General features: G+C 32.3%; 1 long non-coding RNA gene across 1 annotated transcript; it reads left to right on the top strand.

Moving 5' to 3' along the window:
- Positions 1-6,713: 6,713 nt before the first annotated feature.
- Positions 6,714-7,871, top strand: LOC128295297 (uncharacterized). The gene is made up of 2 exons (XR_008285652.1): positions 6,714-6,774; positions 7,588-7,871. It is a non-coding gene; the product is annotated as an uncharacterized LOC128295297 (long non-coding RNA).
- The last annotated feature ends 1,206 nt before the right edge of the window (positions 7,872-9,077 follow it).

Here is a 9,077-nt window from a genome sequence, read left to right as displayed (position 1 = left end):
GCTTTATATTTTACTATAAATCACGTTTTTACTTAATATGTTAAAAACGATTCTTTCATAAAAGTAATATCTCGTATTAGGTAATTCGAGATAATCGTACCCTAACTTACTGGGTTTCGACTTTTCTCATTTAACCTAAATAACGGAATATATTCTTTTTAAATCACTATACGAGTTTTGAAAAATGCTTATTCTCAAAGATGCGAAGTGTTGTGCCCTAAGTTACCAGGTATGACATTTTGTCATCTCAAAATAAGAATTTGTTTTGAAATAAAGGCAACATTCGGTGTTTGAGAATTCAAGAAAATGTGCCCTAACTTACTGGGTTTCGATTTCTCTTGTTTACTCTAAATAATCGAATACCCTTTTAATAAAATACACAGATTTTATAAAAGGCAAGCTCGCTCTCGAAAATTCAAGATGTTGTGTCCTAACTCACTGGATGTGACATTTCATATTTTGAGACGAGAAGGTCTTTAATATTTAAGCATTTTCTTTACAAAAAGGGATCGTATTTCAAAAGTCTTCCAAGTTTTCAATCTTCGACACTAAGACACTAATTAATCAACTAGGTACCAATTTTGGGCGTATCGAGGGTGCTAATCCTTCCTCGTGCGTAACCGACTCCCAAACCTGTTTTCTTGATTTGCGTAGACCAAAATTGTTGTTTAAATAAATCAAACTATTTATTAAAAACAACCACTTTTACGAGGTGACCCGATCACACCTCGTCAAAAAGGATCGGTGGCGACTCCCGTTTTTTCATTTCCAAAATTTAAGTCGACTACCGTTTTTACCGAAAAATGGTTACAACACACACTTCATGAAAAGATCGCAAAGTGGGTAAGAGATTTTATGGGTGTAGAAATTACAAAGTTTGCTATAGTGATAATAATTTGCATCAAGATTTCATAGTGGATTAGATATTAATTTTTGGAAACATGTAGGTTGCAGATGTAATTTTTTTTTATTGATATTGTATGACCGAAAGAAATGATGATTTGTTTAGGAGATGCTTACAAAGTAATAGTGAAGGAGAATGCAAAGTTACAAACTGATAATAGAGTGTTGAGATAAATTAGGACTCTGAAAATTGAAGTTGACTTGTTAGAAGATAAGTTAAAGGATAACATAGTCAACAAACGGAAATTAGTGAACAAGAAGATCTTATACAAATTTCAATTAATGTTTAGTTGGTTTTTTTTTTTCTTGTGTGTGGTGTGTTAACACTAACGAAGAAACAAAGGAAAATATATATAAGTGGTGATGTGTATTTGCACTCAAAATGTGTTTAATGCCTTGACAATTATAATTTGACAATGGTTAATGTAATTAAATTGAACAAAATTAATATAGAATAGATAAGTTGGAATTTAAATAAAAATATCATAAATATTATTTTTATGGTAAAATTAAGGTCTTAGATTATATTTATTTTATTGTTTATAAAGATTAATTTTTCAAGTTTCTTGTGTTTTGTAAATACATCGCTTGTGAGGTTTTAAAAATACAATGATTTATCATTGAAGCTTCGAACTTGAGCAAAATAACAAAAACTTAAATAGTGTAATTTGAAAGATTTCAACAATTAGACAAGTGTAGAACAAACATTTAATAAATGATAAATTGCCAAATAGCATGCAATGATTCCATAGGAAACCATATCTAGCAAGTGCGAGTGAAACATAACCTGGGAATATTATGGATCGACTTGGCTTTTCTTTAACAAAAAATAGCTAAACCAGGTTAGCAATTTGATACTTACATGACTGTCAGTCACTAGAACACTAATAATGGTGCAACAAGTCAACAAATTAAACTGTTTGATTAATACCCATAATTGATCCTACCATGTATCCTTACAAGAACACTAATAATGGTGCAACAAGTCAACAAAAGTAAATATTGTTGTGATCAATGGCCTATAATCAATTTTAGCTAATTGTTGTTATCAGCCAAAGTAGATTTTTTCACGCTTTCTTGAGTTGAAATAATTGTATCAAGATCAGCAATAGATTATCGAACCTGACTATTAACCCTCCTATGCCTTTCTTCCTACATTAAATAAGGAGTAGTAATTATCATATATACATAAACTTAGGTTGAACATCATAGAAAATTGTAAAATAAGAAAACATACCAAAAGTCTCTTGGTTGTTATGATAGAGTCGGACATCGTACCAATCAACACAATCAATTGATTAGGCCTTCCCGCCTAAAAAAATTGCATGTTAACAACTTGCATTAAAAAAATCTATATAAATTAGTGAACTTCTTACATTTAATACATGGAAAAACATTTTCAAAATTAACAACCCTTGAAGTCGCTCTAGGTGTTGCCGAATCACCTGCTCTTCTTTTTTTCCATCCTTCTAGAAATGGTATTAGTTAATGCATTGGAAAAAAGAAATACTTTGATAAATCAAGTTTAATTTAACCTCAAAATATGAAAAGCACAACTTTTTGTTCGTGGGTCTCAATGACTTATTTTTAGATGTTGATGTCCTACTGGAAGAATCGCAATTAGAAGTTGCCTTTTCGTTCTAGCCTTCCAAAACACAAAAATTACAAATTAAGGTAGATAACAAAATTTTCTTTAATTTAATGTCAAATTCAAACTCCGATATCCTATACAAACTTCACATTAGGGGATTTAAGTTGTTCTCTTTAACCTTTTCCTCGACAAATGTTACACTTCATTTCCCTTCCAACACGTAGCATCTTGCCCATATTCTTTCTACCCTCCAATTCTTTTTCTTCTCTCCCCCTTTCAATTTGGGGTAAGGATTTCTTTACAATGGGAGGCAATATAATGTCACTTAAGGATTTCTTTACAATGGGAGGTAATATAATGTCACCATCACCTTTTGGCCTAAACATTGGTCCTCTCACTGGATTTAACAAATGTCTATGTGACTTTAAATATTCATCTCATCGATAGCATGCATTCAAATAGCCTTTAGGGTCATCTTCTTCATACATAATCACACAAAACCCATGTGGACAAGGTATTCCACTAATATCCTGTGCTCGACCAATGCAAGTACCCCTCCTTAAGCGAACAATGTAACTTTATCAAGAACCATCTTTGGTATTCTCATAAAAGACCTCATCCATCTTATACATGCATGGATGGGTGAAATTTATTAAATTCCAATCACCAAAGCTATCAATTTTCAAGCTTGAGAAATCAGAAAAATTGCGATGACTTTTTGGATGGGATCCTGGCATTTCTGGGTTGAGATTCTTCACGGCGTTTGAAAATCTATCTCGTATCTACGAAACACACTTTAAATCACTTGATCTTGAGTTCGGGACCACTACGTGAGCAGAATATCTGAACGAGATTATGACAGGAATTACGAATTTTGGGCTTTTAATTCAAGTTTAAATCATATTGGGTTCGGGTTTTAGGCTCAATTTTTATATATGAGCCCAATATTTTATTTATCAGCTCTTATTATTTTATTATTTTATTATTCCTATTTTTTTTTATAATTATTAAGTATTTTAAGTTATTTAGGAGTTTTATGTTAACAAGAAAGTTTAGTTTAAAACTACTTGTTTAGATTAAATTAGAGTTCTAGTATACTTAAGAGTTTTATTTAGATTTATTTAGTTATCCTATATATAGACTTTTTCATTTTACACAATTGATTCAATTTATTATTATTCTATTTCTCTTTTAAGTTAATAAATTCTTTTTGAGCTTTTTCTTTTCAAGAATTTCTCTTGAGTTTCTTTTAGAAAAGTTTTAACAATCTTTTTAGATTGTGGAGATCATCTTCAAACCTTTTATTGCCAAGGTTTCTATCTTGGATGAGAAATTAGAGCTGCTTAAAGGGGGTTGTGGATTCTTCGTGTTTTCAAGGCTTCTTTGGACTTCTACTTGTCACGTTCTATCTTTTCATTTATCTTCTTTATTTGCTTCCTTATTATTCTAATCTTTGATTTATTATTTTATTTTAGTTATTTATTTTAATTGTTTTATCTGACTTGGATTCGATTTCATTTCAGGTTGTGTCAAAATCTAAGTTTCCTTCCGAACTTCTAGAGCCCTAAGTCAAATTTGCAACTTTGACAAACTTTACGATCCGCATTCATCCATCTCATTCTTTATCATTTCATATAAGATTTGGGTGTTTTAGGTGTTGTTTTTTTTGTTTTTATAAATTGATTTCTAGCAAACAGCCTTAAAACAAATTTTTTTACTCCAACAATTTTTAGAAAAAAAATATTTTTTGCAGTGGATAAACGTTTTTTTCAAATGATTTGAAATTTTACATGCTATATTTTGGCACTATTTTAGAGTATAAAAAAATATTTCCCACAAAAAAAAAGTGATTGAAAAAGTACAAAAAAAAGAAAATAAGAAAAAAATAAAAAAATTTATGTGGGTTAAATTTTGTGCTAAAACTTTCCAGATCAGATCTATATTATTTGAGGAGGATCCAGTTTAAATTTTGTAATTTTTGGAAATCGGGAACACCTCAAACAAAGTTTGTCAAGTTGTTTTGCAATTTTTCAAATTTTCGGGTTTGAGCAATTTTCATTGACTCTTAGCCTTAGGTTTTCATTTTTTTTCTTTTTATTATTCTTTTATGCATTCTAACACTTTATTTTTTCTTATGTTAGTAGGTTAAAGCACGTTGCACAATCCTTCCTCCGTGCAACAGAATTCTTTGATGTCTAGCCGATTTTGGACTCATAGTGCTATTAGATTTGCTTTGTTAGTTTAATTCTAATACATTTTGATTGATTGATATAGGCACTTTTTACAAGACTCACAAGATTAATTCTTACCTCATTGAGAATTTTATTTTCATTTCTGAGTGCATAATAGTGAGGTTTGCTTACTTTTTCTTTTTTTGAATGTTGTGTTGTTTTAGGCTTTCATAATGATTCGCAATACTATGATTGGGAAGTTGAGAAGGGATCAAGAGGTTCAAAATGCTCGATATGAGCAACGTGACACTATTCTAGATATGATCAGCAAAAATTTGGAACGTCTACGTACCAAAATTAAGTGTCAGAATCACAATTGAGAAGCTAAGGTTGATCAGTCTCGTCTTCGTACAAATAATGCTCGACGTGTCTCTCGTGTAAATGGTGAAACTTTGGTTAATAATGACTGTAGGCAACATTTTTTAGCTAAACCAAAGTTCAACATTCCACCATTTTGAGGGAAGTATGATCCGAAGCATATTGTGAGTGGGAATAAAAAATTTAACTTATGTGTTAAGTTGGTGAATTCAACTTGGAATTGGTCGTCAAATAAACCGCGAAAGGGTAATTGAAACATGGGACGAGTTGAAGCAAGTGATGCGAAAGCGTTACTTTCCTTCTTACTACTATAAAGAAGTCTCAACGAGACTTCAACTCCTTGTTCAATGTAATCGATCTGTTGATGAATACTTTAGGGAGATGGATATGCTTATGCAAAGAGCAAATATACGAGAGGATAAAGAAACTACCATGGTGCGATTTGTAGATGGCTTGAACTTTTCGATAGCCAATGCTTTTAATCTTCAAACCTATACTGATCTTGAGGAGATGGTACACAAGGCAATTGAGATTGAGCAACAATTTTGGCAACATCAATCTCATCCATTTGGCGCATCACGCTATTATCAAGGTACAAGTTCTAATTCTACTTTCAAGACTTCAAAACCTTCTTAAGCTATTAATAAGTTGCTGCCAAAACATGCTGAGACTAAACCTTTTGTGTGGAAAAGTAGGGCTCCTACAAAACATTCTTCTATATCTGTAAGATCCTGATTTTGGGCCTAGTCGGAATAGTGGTTTCGTGACCACAAAATCCGAGATAGAAATAATTATTTTATGATTATTTTAAGGTCTATGATATGATTGCATGATTGTGTGAAAATTTCGTGAAGAAATTTTATGCATAAAGTGCTTAATTTGAAATTTGGGACTAAATTGAATAAATTGCAAAACTTGTGTTCTAGAAGTATTTTGCATAAAATTGAATTAGATTATTAATTAGAGGTCCTTAAAGAGAATTTTACCAATTTCTAAGTCTATGGACAAAAATTAGGACATGGAAGGAATTTTGGAAAGTTTAGTAGTAAGGGCATTTTGGTCATTTAGGGGTAAAATGAATTAAAATACAAAATTAAAAGCCAATTTTGCTCATCTTCAACCCCATGGCCGAATATAGCAAGGAGAAACCATGGCTAGGGTTTTCAAGCTTCCAAGCTCGATTGTAAGTCCGTTCTAGCCTCGTTTTTAATGATTTTTACGTTTTGGAGTCCCTTAGCTCGATTTAGCTTATGCTAGCAATAATTTAACCTAGGGTTTATATTTGGAAAAATACCCATAGGTGAAATTTGTGTATTTTGGTGTTTTATGATAGAATGTGAGGTTTTAAATTATGTTAGACAACTTGTGCTACTCGGTTTTAAGTGAAAACGAGCAAAAGGGCTTAATCGGTAAAAATACCTAATAGTCATAAGTACATGTTAGAGTGAGAATTTGATGTTGCCATAGAAGGAAAAATGATCAGCATGTCATAAAACATAAGAAAATAGGCTGAATTTTAATTTACGAGCTTTGGGGAAAAAGTGTAAATATGCAAAAGTTTAGGGCAAAATTGTAATTTTTCAAAATATGATTTTGGGTCAATTTGAATAATGTGAGTCCTAATTAGACTATATTTTAAATGATAGAGCAAGGAAAACTGAAATTGGGCTAAAATGGGGAAAATACCAAGTTGTGGACGAAATGGTAAAAATAGCCATTTTCGCATACGAGGTAAGTTCATATGTAAATGTTGGTAACATAGTTATTATTTTAAATGTTTTAATGTTTTTTAAATGATATGATAATTATTATGAAATATTATACTTGTGATAATTGTTTGATAATATGTCAAATTATGTGATATACTTGGAAAATATGAAATACTACCGAGTATCGGTATCGGCATTCCGTAGAAGATGGTTGAGACACATGATTGGGAAAAGGTCCGTTGAACCTTAGGAATGGATTAGGATACAAGTGACATGTCACTGGGATATTTGGGCATCCGAACTCGTTGAGTTGAGTCCGAGTTCACTTATGGATGCGGCGTCCGAACTCGTTGAGTTGAGTCCGAGTTCGTGAGATGTAACTAGGCATCCGAACTCGTTGAGTTGAGTCCGAGTTCACTTATGGATGCGAACGCCCGAGCTCGTTGAGTTGAGTCCGAGTTCACTTATGGGCGGGTTACATGGTAGCTTGGCTACATATGTGGCACTTATGTGCAAACTTTCCATGTATCCGAATTATATTCCGATGTGTTCAACGGGTAAAGTTCTACTCAAATGGAGGAATACTCAAGATGAAAGGGACGTATTGGTAAGTGCTGTGAAATGGATACTTTGAACAGGTATGTACTTAACCCTCGGGTTGAAAACTCGATATAACAACAATATGGTAAGATGATAAATGAAAAGGTGATATGAATGTCTTGGTGATGATTATGCAAATGATGTTTTATGTTTGCTTATATGGATATGTTACTTGCTATTTGCATGTGAGCTTACTAAGCATTTATGCTTACTCCCTCCTTTTCATTCCTTGTAGTGTTGACAAGCCAGCTCGGAAATCGGAAACGGTCGGAGGCACGCTCACACTATCCGTATACCATCTTGACATAATGGCTTGTATATTTTGAGTATGGCATGTATAGCATTATAATCATTTTGTATATATGGTCTTATGATATGGTTATTGAGTGGTATGGAGATAGAAATGCTTGGTAATGATTAGCCATTGGAATGGCTAATCATGATCATATTTGGTATTATGTATGTCAAATTGCTAGCTAATCCATGGAAACCATGAAATAGGTAAAATTTACCATAAAATAGATTCAGACAGCAGCAGTGACGTGAGTTTGAAAAATCACTAAAAATAGTAGAAATGGAATTAAATAATGAATAAGTTATGGAATCGAAGCTTGATGAGTCTATTTTCATATGGAATAAGCGAAACAGGTATATGAGCTATATTTTATGAGATGTTTAAATTTTTGTGAAACAGGGCCAGAGCGATTTCTGGATCCCCTGTTCTGATTTTGGAAATTCACCATAAATTTTAAAAAGATAATTAGAAGTCACACTTTATATTTACAGATTCCTTATTGAGTCTAGTTTTATTAGAGACAAACGGCATAGTCATTGAAGGTCTGTATAGGGAGATATCTGATTCGTAATACACAGAGTTCAAAGTAGTTGAACCCTAAAATAGGGGAGACTTTAACTAATAAACTGTACTAATTGGCCCAACCAAAAATTCTAGAAAAAAATTAGTAGATATATATATGAGTCTAGTTTCAGGAAAAATTTACGGAATTGGATTTCGAGTTTCGCAACTCGAGATATGATTTTTAAAGCGACTGTGATACAGTTAGCCAGCTTGTCTGGAAATTTTAAAATGAATTGTATGAGCTGTTTAATTAATGAATTAAGTCCGTTAACACCTCGTGTTCGACTCCGGCAACGGTCTCGGGTACGGGGTGTTACAATATCTTTCAAGCAGCTCATTTCTACTAATTTTTCATGAAAACAACAAAGAGCTTGTGACATTGAATGTTTTATTTGTAAAGGGCATGGGCACTATAGTCGTGATTGTGCCAGCACAAGACTTTTATTGATCAAAGAATATGGCGAACTTTGTGAACCAGAAAAAAATGATAATGAGAATTTTTTTTCCTTGAATCTAGAGTTAGATGAAATAGAAACGTCATGTTCTTCTACTGAGATATATTGTACTGAATTGAATATTCATAATACTTGTGAGGGGGATATGGGAAGAGAGGAAGAATCATGTGAAAAGACAAAAAGAAAAGAGACCTTAAGAGATAAAAGTCTACTTGATGGTCCAAATTTAGTGAGTGAAAATCCATATGAGTTAAAATTAGAGTTCTCAAGTGGAAAAAGAAAATAAAAACCAAAAAAATACCTATACAAAAGTGAGGAATGATTCTGTTTTAACTAACCCTAACTCAAATTTGTTTAGTGGGTTTCTTCATTACAGGACTTCTAGGATCCATTGACAGACTCTCAATTATA

The sequence above is a fragment of the Gossypium arboreum genome, chromosome 7, assembly GCF_025698485.1.
Source record: "Gossypium arboreum isolate Shixiya-1 chromosome 7, ASM2569848v2, whole genome shotgun sequence".
Classification (NCBI taxonomy): Eukaryota; Viridiplantae; Streptophyta; class Magnoliopsida; order Malvales; family Malvaceae; genus Gossypium; species Gossypium arboreum.
This window is presented reverse-complemented; position numbering and strand designations above follow the sequence as displayed.